Raw genomic sequence first — 16,014 nt, 5'->3', positions numbered from 1 at the left:
CCTCCCCAAGGCTTTTGTTTGTACTTATTTTGGTCCAATAGAATTAGTGAAAATAGGCTACTTCCTGAATGTTTTTTTATTTCCTGTTTTGACTGACTGGAGCTTAATGTATCCCATGCTGCCCTCTGACTAATGCTGGCTGAGTGCTGCCTGTTTATTTATGGGATTTTTAGTTTTTCAGTCTGGGAGCCTGGCAGAGCAAAGGGAACAAACATTTTCACAATGTAAAGATATTGTTGTTTAAACCTAATAGACGAAATACAGCAGGCTGTCCTACTTTGTGTTGGATGATTAATAGTCATGAGTGGGAGGTGTGCAAGCACTGAAGGAGCATTATATATCTCATTTTATCGCTCAGATGTTCCATTGCTGAGCACATACACGCACACATTCACAGACAGACACACATTCATTCACAGACAGACACACATTCATTCACAGACAGACAGACAGACACAGACAGACACACATTCATTCACAGACAGACAGACACATGCAAAGCTCTCCTGAATGAACGGGAACATGTGCCTCTCTCCCTGGTGCTGAAATATCTGATGCAATCCCAGAGCCAACCATCTAGTGGACCAATTAGTGGAAAAAATATCAGAAATGGGCTGCCTGTTTAAGCGCAGCCACAGTGCGGAACACTCCTGGCTAGATGGTTGGCTCTGGGGACTGCATCAGAGATTTCAGCACAAGGGAGAGAGGATATCAGAATTGGAGGCCAGTCTCTATAGACTGGCCTCACTCTGTCTCCACTCTATAGACTGGCTTCATCTACTGTACAGCAAAGCACAGCATCCTCAGCATGCTCACCGATACTGTCAATGTTACATTGTCTAATTACTGTCAATGTTACATTGTCTAATTACTGTTAATGTTACAGTCATTGTTATCGTCAGTCATCATCACTGACACATTTTTAATTTCCCCAGTCTCCATCATTCAGGGATTACACTGCAGATAGGAGAGGAGAGGAGGATGGGCACTGTGATTTGATTAAGGATGTCACTAGGGGTCATTAGTGAAATAAATCCTCCAAGTGTTAAAACCAGTGATTTATTTATTAGAAGTCCAAACTAAGTCCAAACTAAGTGTGAAAGAAATAAGTCATAGCTAATCTACATAGTCCACTGATCTATCCACTATGAATCTACCTACCTTTGACCTTAATCTACCAAACTCACCTCTCTAACCCTAAAAAAGTAATTAAGTTTGGATTCCAAGTTGCTTTTCCATTTATAGCAATCAGGTGGTCGTTGACAAGCCTTGGTTTTTATCGTTTGTGTTGCATACTATCACAGAATAAATGAAGTCCAAGAGAGCTCTACCGTGGAGGTTAGGTTGGAGATGAATCACTGTAATACCGAAGTAGTTCAGTCTCCTGCCTGCTGAGCTCCCTGGGTCTAAAAATGGCCCAGAGCTGTCCCACGACTTCCAAACAGGTTATGTTGCAGGGGGGAAGGATTTCCGGGTCGCACACCACTCCACAACACACCACAGTACACCACACACCAGAGAACCGTCCCGTGTAGACCAGAGATCTGTCTGCTCCTCATCCTATGCCTGAGGGATGAATATCTATAGAAAGGGCTGTCTTTGTCTGGATTCTTTCGCAGATGGACCAGAATGCCTTAGGGTGGAATCCTTAATGCTGTATACAACAATAATCAGTATACAACACCATACTGGACCCTGCTCGTTAACCACGTATTATTATCACCCCAGGATATGACATCAAACTTGAAACATTCTCACATCCACCATGTTTAATGTGACATGGTAAGACGATCTTGTTATTCTGTGGTAGCAGTGCACCTTCGATTTTGTTGATCTTCATATACAGTTACAGTACAGACATGGTGTTATTTTAAGCCGTGCGTCAGAGGAGGATGCCTCATGCAACAGGCAGCCGGAGCATGTTTTCCTCCCATGTGTTTGAGCTGTGTTACAGAGTGATGTGTTCTGTAGAGAATAACAGGAAGCAGATGGAGAGAGCAGGCTTTGAGGACGCCTAGCTTCCCTTTGAAGAGGGCTGTTCGAAAACCATCTGCCTCTCCCACTATGCATCCAAGATCCCCTGTCTCTATGGATGAGTAGCATTGATTCTGAATCACATGCGGCCTCCACTGTCTGTTCTCCCTCCATCCTCCAGAGAGGGGCCAGGGGGAGAGGGGCCTCAGAGTGGGGCCCAGGCCAGGCTCCTGCTCCAGGGACCCAGCTGGACTCTCGAGGGGCCTGTGGAGCCTAGCCCTCCTGCCTGTCTGGATATTGACAGGCCCTCATCTAAAAGCAACAATGCAAGGGCCTCCTGAGTGGCGCAGCGGTCTGAGGCACTGCATCGCAGTGCTTGAGGCGTCACTACAGACCCGGGTTCGATGCCAGGCTGTGTCACAACAGGCCATGACCGGGAGTCCCATAGGGTGGGGCACAATTGGCCCAGCGTCGTCCGGGTTAGGGGAAGGTTTGGCCCAGGGGGGCTTTACTTGGCTCCTTGCGCTCCAGCGACTCCTTGTGAATGGGGTTGACTCTCTGTGTCATATGGGGCAGTTTGTGGTTCATTGACCATGATGACTGTGACCGAGGCTTTGCATTCCAGTTATTCAGTAGTCATGACTGGTTGAGCTCTCTTTCTATGAAAGAGTAATCTCATCTCTGATTGGGTTAATTGTGTGTGTGTGTGTGTGTGTGTGTCCAGTCTGTACCTCGGCGTACAGACTGGACACTGCTGTGTTGTTTCCGTGGAGATGGGATGGGGATCAGTTGTTAGTGTCTGTGTGTGACGCAGGAGGTGGCCAGCCGTGAATGGAAGGATGGATATTGTATACGTCTTCTGCTGCTAAACCTCCTTATCTCATTCTCACACACACAAACACACACACACACAAATAAGTAATGCTATACACGCACTGACTCGATCCCCCTCCACACACACATGAATAGCCAAACTCCACCAACCATGAAAGCTGGTCAAACCTGAAAACGTAATAACTAAATCATCAAATTGTACAGTGGGGAGAACAAGTATTTGATACACTGCCGATTTTGCAGGTTTTCCTACTTACAAAGCATGTAGAGGTCTGTAATTTGTATCATAGGTACACTTCAACTGTGAGAGACAGAATCTAAAACAAAAATCCAGAAAATCACATTGTATGATTTTTAAATAATTAATTTGCATTTTATTGCATGACATAAGTATTTGATACATCAGAAAAGCAGAACTTAATATTTGGTACAGAAACCTTTGTTTGCAATTACAGAGATCATACGTTTCCTGTAGGTCTTGACCAGGTTTGCACACACTGCAGCAGGGATTTTGGCCCACTCCTCCATACAGACCTTCTCCAGATTCTTCAGGTTTTGGGGCTGTCGCTGGGCAATACGGACTTTCAGCTCCCTCCAAAGATGTTTTATTGGGTTCAGGTCTGGAGACTGGCTAGGCCACTCCAGGACCTTGAGATGCTTCTTACGGAGCCACTCCTTAGTTGCCCTGGCTGTGTGTTTCGGGTCGTTGTCATGCTGGAAGACCCAGCCATGACCCATCTTCAATGCTCTTACTGAGGGAAGGAGGTTGTTGGCCAAGATCTCGCGATACATGACCCCATCCATCCTCCCCTCAATACGGTGCAGTCGTCCTGTCCCCTTTGCAGAAAAGCATCCCCAAAGAATGATGTTTCCACCTCCATGCTTCACGGTTGGGATGGTGTTCTTGGGGTTGTACTCATCCTTCTTCTTCCAACAAACACGGCGAGTGGAGTTTAGACCAAAAAGCTCTATTTTTGTCTCATCAGACCACATGACCTTCTCCCATTCCTCCTCTGGATCATCCAGATGGTCATTGGCAAACTTCAGACGGGCCTGGACATGCGCTGGCTTGAGCAGGGGGACCTTGCGTGCGCTGCAGGATTTTAATCCATGACGGCGTAGTGTGTTACTAATGGTTTTCTTTGAGACTGTGGTCCCAGCTCTCTTCAGGTCATTGACCAGGTCCTGCCGTGTAGTTCTGGGCTGATCCCTCACCTTCCTCATGATCATTGATGCCCCACGAGGTGAGATCTTGCATGGAGCCCCAGACCGAGGGTGATTGACCATCATCTTGAACTTCTTCCATTTTCTAATAATTGCGCCAACAGTTGTTGCCTTCTCACCAAGCTGCTTGCCTATTGTCCTGTAGCCCATCCCAGCCTTGTGCAGGTCTACAATTTTATCCCTGATGTCCTTACACAGCTCTCTGGTCTTGGCCATTGTGGAGAGGTTGGAGTCTGTTTGATTGAGTGTGTGGACAGGTGTCTTTTATACAGGTAACGAGTTCAAACAGGTGCAGTTAATACAGGTAATGAGTGGAGAACAGGAGGGCTTCTTATAGAAAAACTAACAGGTCTGTGAGAGCCGGAATTCTTACTGGTTGGTAGGTGATCAAATACTTATGTCATGCAATAAAATGCAAATTAATTACTTAAAAATCATACAATGTGATTTTCTGGATTTTTGTTTTAGATTCCATCTCTCACAGTTGAAGTGTACCTATGATAAAAATGACAGACCTCTACATGCTTTGTAAGTAGGAAAACCTGCAAAATCGGCAGTGTATCAAATACTTGTTCTCCCCACTGTATGTACATCCAACTTTTGTTGGGGAGCTGTAACTTCAACAGTGAAGAGGCGACTCCGGGATGCTGACCTTCTAGGCAGAGTTGCAAAGAAAAAGCCATATCTCAGACTGGCCAATAAAAAGAAAAGATTAAGATGGGCAGTCTGAGATATGGCCTTTTCTTTGCAACTCTGCCTAGAAGGTCAGCATCCCGGAGTCGCCTCTTCACTGTTGACGTTGAGACTGGTGTTTTGCGGGTACTATTTAATGAAGCTGCCAGTTGAGGACCTGTGAGGTGCCTGTTTCTCAAACTAGACACTCTAATGTATTTGTCCTCTTGCTCAGTTGTGCACCGGAGCCTCCCACTCCTCTTTCTATTCTGGTTAGAGCCAGTTTGCGCTGTTCTGTGAAGGGAGTAGTACACAGCGTTGTACGAGATCTTCAGTTTCTTGGCAATTTCTCGCATGGAATAGCCTTCATTTCTCAGAACAAAAATAGACTGACGAGTTTCAGAAGAAAGTTCTTTGTTTCTGGACATTTTGAGCCTGTAATCGAACCCACATTTGCTGATGCTCCAGATACTCAACTAGTCTCAAGAAGGCCAGTTTTATTGCTTCTTTAATCAGCACAACAGTTTTCAGCTGTGCTAACATAATTGCAAAAGGGTTTTCTAATGATCAATTAGCCTTTTAAAATGATAAACTTGGATTAGCAAACACAACGTGCCATTGGAACACAGGACTGATGGATGCTGATAATGGGCCTCTGTACGCCTATGTAGATATTTCATTAAAAATCAGCCGTTTCCAGCTGCAATAGCCATTTACAACATAAAAAATGTCTACACTGTATTTCTGATCAATTTGATGTTATTTTAATGGACAAGAAAATGGCTTTTCTTTCGAAAACAAGGACATTTCTAAGTGACCCCAAACTTTTGAACGGTAGTGTACATTTCCCATGAAAAAGTCCTAATAAAAAAAGACACAGCACAATTTGACAGTTAAATTCAAATCTGAGCCCTGAGCCTCACGTCCCTCTGCAAACTGACAAGACTGCAATTTTCTTCCTCTGGCAGATGCTGGCTGTACTGGGAGATAAACAGCCTTATTTGGCGTGACCAGCGCTCCCAGTACAGCATACGGATGCTGAAATCACATACATAGATTGTACAAAACATTATGAACACCTGCTCTTTCCATGACATAGACTGACCAGGTGAATCCAGTTGAAAGCTATGATCCCTTATTGATGTCACTTGTTAAATCCACTTCAATCAGTGTAGATGAAGGGGAGGAGACAGGTTAAAGAAGGATTTTTAATTCTTAAGACAATTGAGACATGCATTGTGTATGTGTGCCATTGAACGGGGTAGGTGTAACGGTTTGTGTCAAGAACTGCAACGCTGCTGGGTTTTTCACCCTCAACAGTTTCCCCTGTGTATCAAGAATGGTCCACGGAATAAATATTGTGTGGGTTAGCTAGACTCATATCCCTGAGCATGTGTTCCACATTTCCTCACTCTGAGTCAAACAGACCAAGAGATAAACATGTGCCCATTATAGCGCCACTGTGAGGTCAATATGAATGTTCTTGCATAAGTTGAGTCTTGGCAGAGTTTGCAAAATGTGGACCAAATGGTGTTACAATACGAATATCCTTGACTGATCTATATGCATTTATGTGCCAGAACACACCCAAGTGAATGTTTATTGGTCAATAAATAACATGTTTTAGGTACTAGTGTGGAAAATATTCAGTTGAGAGAACTTTGCCCATAAAAGCCACATTTAAAGTTTCATGCAGATCGATCATTCGGTCCCAGAGGATTAGCGTTTTAAATGGCGGAATATCCATCATGGCGGACCTTATGGGTCCCTGAGGGAAATGTGTTCCTTGTGAGGAGAGGGAACTTTGTACAGAATTTCATGACTTTAGGTCAAATGGGCTGAGGGGCTTGACCTTTCAAAGTTTGCATTTGTAATCTCTTGTGATAGAGCCACCATCTGGCCAATCAGTGTAATTTTGTAAATGCCGGATCTCTATTGCAAGACGCATCATTCACCCAAGTTTCGTCAAAATAAGGCTAGTGCTGTCTGAGATATCGCATGTGACTAACGTACAAACGAACGCACTAATGGACGGAAACAGATCCGGAAGTCCCCTCCCCAATTTCATTGTGTGGGACAATTCATTGAACACAAACACACATGGATATGATGGCGGCAGGTAGCCTAGCGGTTAGAGTGTTGGGCCGGTAACCGAAATCCTTGTGCCTACAAGGTAATAAATCTGTCAATGTGACCTTGAGCAAGGGACTTAACCCTAATTGTTCCAGTGTTGCCGTTGATAATGGCTGATGCTGGCCGTGACCCCACTCTCCAAGGGTGTCTCAAGGGGAGTTGGGATATGCAAAAAACACATTTCCAATTCACACTTGTACATGTGTGAAATAGGACAAATGTAAGCGCCCACCAAATTATTATTATTATTATTATTATTATTATTATTATCACACACACACACACACACACACACACACACACACACACACACACAGGGCATAGCCTACTACAATACAGAATGTGTTGTTTCCTGTGGTTGTTGTTTTATTGCTTTTCATGATATACTCAATATGATCTCCTGAATAAATAAAAAAGGATAAATGAATAAATATGTTACCAAGTCTTTCCAAGAACCATATCATACATTTAGTCTTACCACTATCTCAAAGTTCCTCTGCACCTCGCATTGATTGTACTCCATAAATGATGGGTTCTTGTTTAAGAGAAAACCCTTAATTCATGTGTCAAACTCATTCCGCGGAGGGCTGAGTGTCTTCGGGTTTTCGCTCCTGCGCTGTACTTGATTGATGAATTAAGGTCACTAATTAGTAAGTAACTCCCCTCACCTGGTTGTCTAGGTCTTAATTGAAAGGAAAACCCAAAAACCAGCAGACACTAGGCCAGGGGTGTCAAACGTCTGGCCCGTGGGCCGGATCAGGCCCGCAAACGGGTTTAATCCGGCCCGCGAGATGATTTTGTAAAGTATAAAAATTAGCTGCAATTTTTCAATAAAATAAACTGCTGTTCCAATTGCGTCCACTGGATGGCGCAATAGCAATTGTGTTAAGCAAGCAAACTGTTTATACCGGGGCAGAGCAAGTAGGTCAAGCAAGTGCAGCCAGTCCGGATGAGCTACTTTGTTTTGCCCACAATATTTATTACGGCTTCTATTTTTAACATTCTGTGCTTTGGCACCCTCATTGCCCCAATATGTCTCTGTCAAAAAAGAGAAAAGTGGACGCAGAGTGCAGAGTGTTCCAAGAGAAATGGTCATCCTCCTATTTATTCACGGAATTGAATGGGAAAGCTGTATGTTTGGTGTGTTCACAGCATGTTGCAGTGCTGAAAGAATATAACCTTCGTCGCCACTATGTGAGTCTTCATGCCGACAAATATGACAACTTTCAAAGACAGAGAAGAAGAGAGAAGGTGAATGAACTGTTGGCGGGTCTGAAGAAACAGCAGTCTGTGTTCACTCACAGCCGAGACATCAGTGACGCTGCAGTGAAAGCTAGCTACCTCATTGCTAATGAAATCGCAGTGGCTTCAAAACCATTTAGTGAGGGTGAATTTGTAAAAACATGCATGATGAAGGCAGCGGAGATTGTGTGCCCTGAAAAGCGTCAGGCTTTTGTAAATATCAGCCTGACAAGAAACACAGTTGCAGACAGGATTTCCGATCTTTCAGTGGATTTGGACAGCCAGTTGAAGCAAAAAGTAAAGTCATTTATTGCGTTTTCGGTTGCAATTGATGAAAGCACGGACATTACAGATGTTGCACAACTGGCCATTTTCATCCGCGGAGTTGATGACACATTGACCGTCACTGAGGAGTTCGTGGAGTTGGTGCCGATGACAGATACAACGACAGCAGCTGATATTTTCACTGCACTCGTCGGCGCGCTGGACAGGGTCGGAGTGGACTGGTCCCACGCTGTCAGCCTGGCTACAGATGGTGCACCCTCAATGATCGGGAAAAAAGCAGGCGTTGTGACAAAGTTCAGAGAGAAAGTGCAATCTGCAAATGGAGGACGTGATTTTTGGACTTTTCACTGTATTTTGCACCAGGAGACTTTGTGTTGCAAGTCATTAAAGATGGATAACGTCATGAAGGTGGTCATCCAAACTGTTAATTTCATACGATCCAGAAGCCTGAATCACCGTCAGTTTTACAGCCTTCTCAGAGAGAAAGACCACATCTATGGCCTGCCATACCACACTGAGGTAAGATGGTTAAGCCGATGTGCTGTGCTGAGCCGTTTCTTTGATTTACGAGAAGAAATTTAACAGTTCATGGAAGAAAAGGGCAAACCAGTGTTAGAATTTCATTCCGCAGAATGGATGCAGGACCTTGCATTTATGGTGGATGTTACAGAGCACCTGAATAACTTGAACAAACAGCTGCAAGGGCGCAACAAAGTTGTCACGCAGTATTATGACAGCATACGTTCTTTCAAGTTGAAGCTGTCATTGTGGGAGACACAACTCGCCGGTGGTGATGCAGCTCACTTCCCCTGTCTGAAAAATGTGTGCGCGACCCAACATGTGGCAGACATGAAGAGGTTCAAAGATAAAATAACGGGACTGTTATGGGAGTTTGAGCAACGCTTTCAGATTTTTGGTGAACTGGAGAAAGACTTCAACGTTTTTTGCTCGCCATTCACCGTGAATCCCTCTGATCTGCCCGTCAGCATCCAACTTGAAATAATAGACTTGCAGTGTGACTCGGATTTGAAGGGCAAATTTGCCGCAACTGGCTTGGACACATTTTATCAGAATCTCTTGCCAGGTTACCCCAACTTGACAGCTCTCGCTGCAAAACTGTTGTGCATATTTGGAACCACATATCTTTGTGAGCAAGTTTTCTCTGTAATGAGCATAAATAAAACAAAGCTGCGCTCAAGGCTCACGCACAAGCACTTGAATCACATCCTGAAGTTGGCTGCCACTCAGGATGTGACACCTGATATTGATGCGCTGGTGAAAGCTAAAAGATGCCAGGTATCAGGAGTCAAATAAACTATGCAACCCCACTTAAAGTGCTGCATGAGACACCCTGATATAGTTCTGTGATCTGTGATATACTTCTGTGAATCACTGAGGCATTGTGTGTTTGTGTGTTCTTTGTCCTCAGAACTTTCAAATAACTTGAGGTGTTTTATGATTAACAGTGATGTTGTGCTTTTGGACACACTGTCCTCAGGCTCCAGCTTTATGTTTATATGTTTTTATGTTGATGTGCTATTGTTTTTAATTGATTTTATTTTATTTGTATATTTAACTTATTCTTGACTCTTTATTATTTTAATTTTCTTCACCTTTATTTAACCAGGTAAGCCAGTTGAGAACAAGTTCTCATTTACAACTGCGACCTGGCCAAGATAAAGCAAAGCAGTGCGATAAAAACAACAACACAGAGTTACATATGGGGTAAAACAAAACAAAGTCAAAAATACAACAGAAAATATATATACAGTGTGTGCAAATGTAGCAAGTTATGGAGGTAAGGCAATAAATAGGCTATAGTGCAAAATAATTACAATTAGTATTAACACTGGAATGATAGATGTGCAAGAGATGATGTGCAAATAGAGATACTGGGGTGCAAATGAGCAAAATAAATAACAATATATGGATGAGGTAGTTGGGCGGGCTAATTTCAGATGGGCTGTGTACAGGTGCAGTGATCGGTAAGGTGCTCTGACAACTGATGCTTAAAGTTAGTGAGGGAGATAAGTGTCTCCAGCTTCAGAGATTTTTGCAATTTGTTCCAGTCATTGGCAGCAGAGAACTGGAAGGAATGGCGGCCAAAGGAGGTGTTGGCTTTGGGGATGACCAGTGAGATATACCTGCTGGAGCGCGTACTACGGGTGGGTGTTGCTATGGTGACCAATGAGCTAAGATAAGGCGGGGATTTGCCTAGCAGTGATTTATAGATGGCCTGGAGCCAGTGGGTTTGGCGACGAATATGTAGTGAGGACCAGCCAACAAGAGCGTACAGGTCACAGTGGTGGGTAGTATATGGGGCTTTGGAGACAAAAAGGATGGCACTGTGATAGACTACATCCAATTTGCTGAGTAGAGTGTTGGAGGCTATTTTGTAAATGACATCGCCGAAGTCAAGGATCGGTAGGATAGTCAGTTTTACGAGGGCATGTTTGGCAGCATGAGTGAAGGAGGCTTTGTTGCGAAATAGGAAACCGATTCTAGATTTAACTTTGGATTGGAGATTCTTAATGTGAGTCTGGAAGGAGAGTTTACAGTCTAACCAGACACCTAGGTATTTGTAGTTGTCCACATACTCTAGGTCAGACCCGTCGAGAGTAGTGATTCTAGTCGGGTGGGCGGGTGCCAGCAGCGTTCGATTGAAGAGCATGCATTTAGTTTTACTAGTGTTTAAGAGCAGTTGGAGGCTACTGAAGGAGTGTTGTATGGCATTGAAGCTCGTTTGGAGGTTTGTTAACACAGTGTCCAATGACTCTGTGGTTCTTGCACTTGTTTGGGGAACAGGATTTCATTATTTTTATCAAAATTTCTGCCTGAGAAATGACACCCTGATATAGTTCTGTTATCTATGAATCACTGAGGCATTGTGTGTTTGTGTGTTCTTTTTCTTTAGAATTTTCAAATAAACTTGAGGTGTTTTATGATTAATAGTGATGTTGTGCTTGTACTATTTTGGACACACTGTCCTCAGGCTCCAGCTTTATGTTTTATGTTGATCGTATTAAAACAAAGAAAACAATCTGAAGTTGTTGTTTTTAAGTTATATATACCATGATTTTACCGGTCCGGCCCACTTGGGAATAGATTTTCCTCCATCTGGCCCCTGAGCTAAAATGAGTTTGACACCCCTGCACTAGGCCCTCCATGGAATGAGTTTGACACCCCTGACCTAAATTGATTCCTTTCTGTGACAAGAAGCCTCTTGTCACAGAAATGGCGCCGGAGAAGATGGCTGCCGTTTTACAGCCCTCTAACCAATTGTACTATTATGTGTGTTTTTCCGCGTTATTTGTAATTTATTTTGTACATAATGTTTCTGCCATCATCTCTTATAACCAAAAAGAGCTTCTGGATATCAGGACAGCGATTACTCACCTCGTATTGGACGAAGATTTTTTCTTCAACGAGGCGGCGGCAAAGGATATCCTACAGACACCTGATAAGGCCCAAATCCCCGTCATTCGCATGAGGAAGAGACAGAGATATCGTGGACGTAGGTCGGGGTGCCTTGTAAGGATCCGACGGCGAGCGAGTAAACTGCCTCTCCCATCAATCCTATTAGCCAATCTTCAATCATTTGAGAATAAATTGGATGACCTAAGATTACGGTTATCCTACCAACGGGAAATTAAAAACTGTAATATCTTATGTAGCTTAGTGGTTAAGAGCGTTGTGCCAGTAACCGAAAGGTCGCTGGTTCTAATCCCCGAGCCGACTAGGTGAAAAATCTGTCGATGTGCCCTTGAGCAAGGCACTTAACCCTAATTGCTCATGTAAGTCGCTCTGGATAAGAGCGTCTGCTAAATGACAAAAAAATAAATAATAATAATAATAATAATGTTTCACCGAGTCGTGGCTGAACGACGACATGGACAACATACAGCTAGCGGGCTATACGCTACATCGGCAGGATAGAACGGCTGACTCCGGTAAGACAAGGGGTGGCGGTCTGTGTATATTTGTAAACAACAGCTGGTGCACAAAATCAAATTCTAAGGAAGTCTCAAGGTTTTGCTCGCCTGAGGTAGAGTATCTTATGATAAGCTGTAGACCACACTATTTACCAAGAGAGTTTTCATCTATATTTTTCATAGCTGTCTATTTACCACCACAAACCAATGCTGGCATTAAGATTGCACTGAATGAGCTGTATAAGGCCATAAGTCAACAGGAAAACGCTCATCCAGAGGCAGCGCTCCTAGTGGCCGGGGACTTTAATGCAGGGAAACTTAAATCCGTTCTACCTCATTTCTACCAGCATGTTAAATGTGCAACCAGAGGAAAAAAAACTCTAGACCACCTTTACTCCACACACAGAGACGCATACAAAGCTCTCCCTCGCCCTCCATTTGGCAAATCTGACCATAACTCTATCCTCCTGATTCCTGCTTATAAGCAAAAACTAAAGCAGGAAGCACCAGTGACTCGGTTAATAAAAAAGTGGTCAGATGACGCAGATGCTAAGCTACAGGACTGTTTTGCTAGCACAGACTGGAACATGTTCCGGGATTCTTCAGATAGCATAGAGGAGTATACCACATCAGTCACTGGCTTCATCAATAAGTGCATCGATGATGTTGTCCCCACAGTGACCGTACGTACATACCCCAACCAGAAGCCATGGATTACAGGAAACATCCGCACTGAGCTAAAGGGTAGAGCTGCCGCTTTCAAGGAGCGGGACTCTAACCCGGACGCTTATAAGAAATCCCGCTATGCCCTCCGACGAACCATCAAACAGGCAAAGAGTCAATACAGGACTAAGATTGAATCGTACTACACCGGCTCTGACGCTCGTCGGATGTGGCAGGGCTTGAAAACTATTACAGACTACAAAGGGAAGCACAGCCGCGAGCTGCCCAGTGACACAAGACTTCCAGACGAGCTAAACCACTTCTATGCTCGCTTCGAGGCAAGCAACACTGAAGCATGCATGAGAGCACCAGCTGTTCCGGATGACTATGTGATCACGCTCTCCGTAGCCGATGTGAGTAAGACTTTTAAGCAGGTCAACATTCACAAGGCCGCAGGGCCAGACGGATTACCAGGACGTGTACTCCGAGCATGTGCTGACCAACTGGCAAGTGTCTTCACTGACATTTTCAACATGTCCCTGACTGAGTCTGTAATACCAACATGTTTTAAGCAGACCACCATAGTCCCCGTGCCCAAGGACACTAGGATAACCTGCCTAAATGACTACCGACCCGTAGCACTGACGTCTGTAGCCATGAAGTGCTTTGAAAGGCTGGTCATGGCTCACATCAACACCATTATCCCAGAAACCCTAGACCCACTCCAATTTCCATACCGCCCCAACAGATCCACAGATGATGCAATCTCTATTGCACTACACACTGCCCTTTCCCACCTGGACAAGAGGAACACCTACTTGAGAATGCTATTCATTGACTACAGCTCAGCATTCAACACCATAGTGCCCTCAAAGCTCATCACTAAGCTAAGGATCCTGGGACTAAACACCTCCCTCTGCAACTGGATCCTGGACTTCCTGACGGGCCTCCCCCAGGTGGTAAGGGTAGGTAACAACACATCTGCCACATCTGATCCTCAACACGGGGGCCCCTCAGGGTTGCGTGCTCAGTCCCCTCCTGTACTCCCTGTTCACCCATGACTGCATGGCCAGGCACGACTCCAACACCATCATTAAGTTTGCCGACGACACAACAGTGGTAGGCCTGATCACCGACAACGATGAGACAGCCTATAGGGAGGAGGTCAGAGACTTGGCCGTGTGGTGCCAGGATAACAACCTCTCCCTCAACGTGACCAAGACAAAGGAGATGATTGTGGACTACAGGAAAAAAAAGAGGACTGAGCACGCCCCCATTCTCATCGACGGGGCTGTAGTGGAACAGGTTGAGAGCTTCAAGTTCCTTGGTGTCCACATCACCAACAAACTATCATGGTCCAAACACACCAAGACAGTCGTGAAGAGGGCACGACAAAGCCTATTCCCCCTCAGGAGACTGAAAAGATTTGGCATGGGTCCTCAGATCCTCAAAAAATTATACAGCTGCACCATCGAGAGCATCCTGACTGGTTGCATCACCGCCTGGTATCGCAACTGCTTGGCCTCCGACCGCAAGGCACTACAAAGGGTAGTGCGTACTGCCCAGTACATCACTGGGGCCAAGCTTCCTGCCATCCAGGACCTCTATACCAGGCGGTGTCAGAGGAAGGCCCTCAAAATTGTCAAAGACTCCAGCCACCCTAGTCATAGACTGTTCTCTCTGCTACCGCACGGCAAGCGGTACCGGAGTGCCAAGTCTAGGTCCAAAAGACTTCTCAACAGCTTCTACCCCCAAGCCATAAGACTCCTGAACAGCTAATCATGGCCAGACTATTTGCACTGCCCCCCACCCCCCACCCCCCACCCCCCACCCCCCACCCCATCTTTTTACGCTGCTGCTACTCTGTTAATTGTTTATGCATAGTCACTTTAACTCTACCCACATGTACATATTACTTCAACTACCTCAACTAGCCGGTGCCCCCGCACATTGACTCTGCACCGGTACCCCCCTGTATATATAGCCTCCCTACTGTTATTTTATTTTTCTTATGCTCTTTTTTTCTCAACACTTTTTTGTTGTTTTTTTCTACTTTTTTATTTAAAATAAATGCACTGTTGGTTAAGGGCTGTAAGTAAGCATTTCACTGTAATGTCTGCACCTGTTGTATTCGGCGCATGTGGCCAATAAAATTTGATTTGATTTGATAACTCCCATCACAGGAATGTTCTGACTTTTTTTTATACCCATGGGACATGGAGCCTGTGATGTATAGTAACAGTAGACAACCAAGTACATTCTGATTTATTTTCATACTCTAATCTTCTGCACTTGACCTGGCATTACATATAACCTTTTTATACTGAACAAAAATATAAACGCAACATGCAACAATTTCTAAGATTTTACTGAGTTACAGTTCATATAAGGAAATCTGTCAATTGAAATAAATGTATTAGACCTTAATCTATGGACTTCACATGACTGGGCTGGGTGGGCAGGCGCAGTCAATCCGAATGTGTTTTCCCCCACAAAAGGGCTTTATTACAAACAGAAATACTCCTCCACCCGCCCTCAGAAGCACCCCCACACCCGCCCTCAGACAATCCCGCAGGTGAAGAAGCCGGATGTGGAGGGCAGGCGTGGTTACACGTGGTCTGCGGTTGTGAGGCCGGTTGCCAAATTCTTTTAAATGATGTTAGAGGCAGATTATGGTAGAGAAATTAACATTAAATTCTCTGGGAACAGCTCTGGTGGACATTCCTGCAGTCAGCATGCCAATTGCACGCTCCCTCAAAACTTGAGACATCTGTGGCATTGTGTTGTGTGACAAAACTACACATTTTAGAGTGGCCTTTTATTGTCCCCAGCACAAGGTGCACCTGTGTAATAATCATGCTGTTTAATCAGCTTCTTGATATGCCACACCTGTCAGGTGGATGGATTATATTGACAAAGGAGAAATGCTCACTAACAGGGATGTAAAGACATTTGTGCACACAATTTGAGAGAAATAAGCTTTTTATTCGTATGGAAAATGTATGTGATTTTTTATTTCAGCTCACGAAACATGGGATCAACACTTTACACTTTG

General features: G+C 44.5%; 1 protein-coding gene across 2 annotated transcripts in view; it reads left to right on the top strand.

The window, feature by feature from the left end:
* Positions 1-16,014, top strand: part of LOC311135445 (protein bicaudal D homolog 1-like) — a gene marked incomplete at both ends in the record, with an annotated part of 101,361 nt that overhangs the window by 60,653 nt on the left and 24,694 nt on the right. The window lies entirely within an intron of this gene.

This window comes from Coregonus lavaretus (genome assembly GCF_964263955.1).
Source record: "Coregonus lavaretus genome assembly, chromosome: 9".
Taxonomy (NCBI): domain Eukaryota; kingdom Metazoa; phylum Chordata; class Actinopteri; order Salmoniformes; family Salmonidae; genus Coregonus; species Coregonus lavaretus.
The sequence above is the reverse complement of the archived record's forward strand: the minus strand, read 5'-3'. Positions and strand labels throughout refer to the sequence as shown.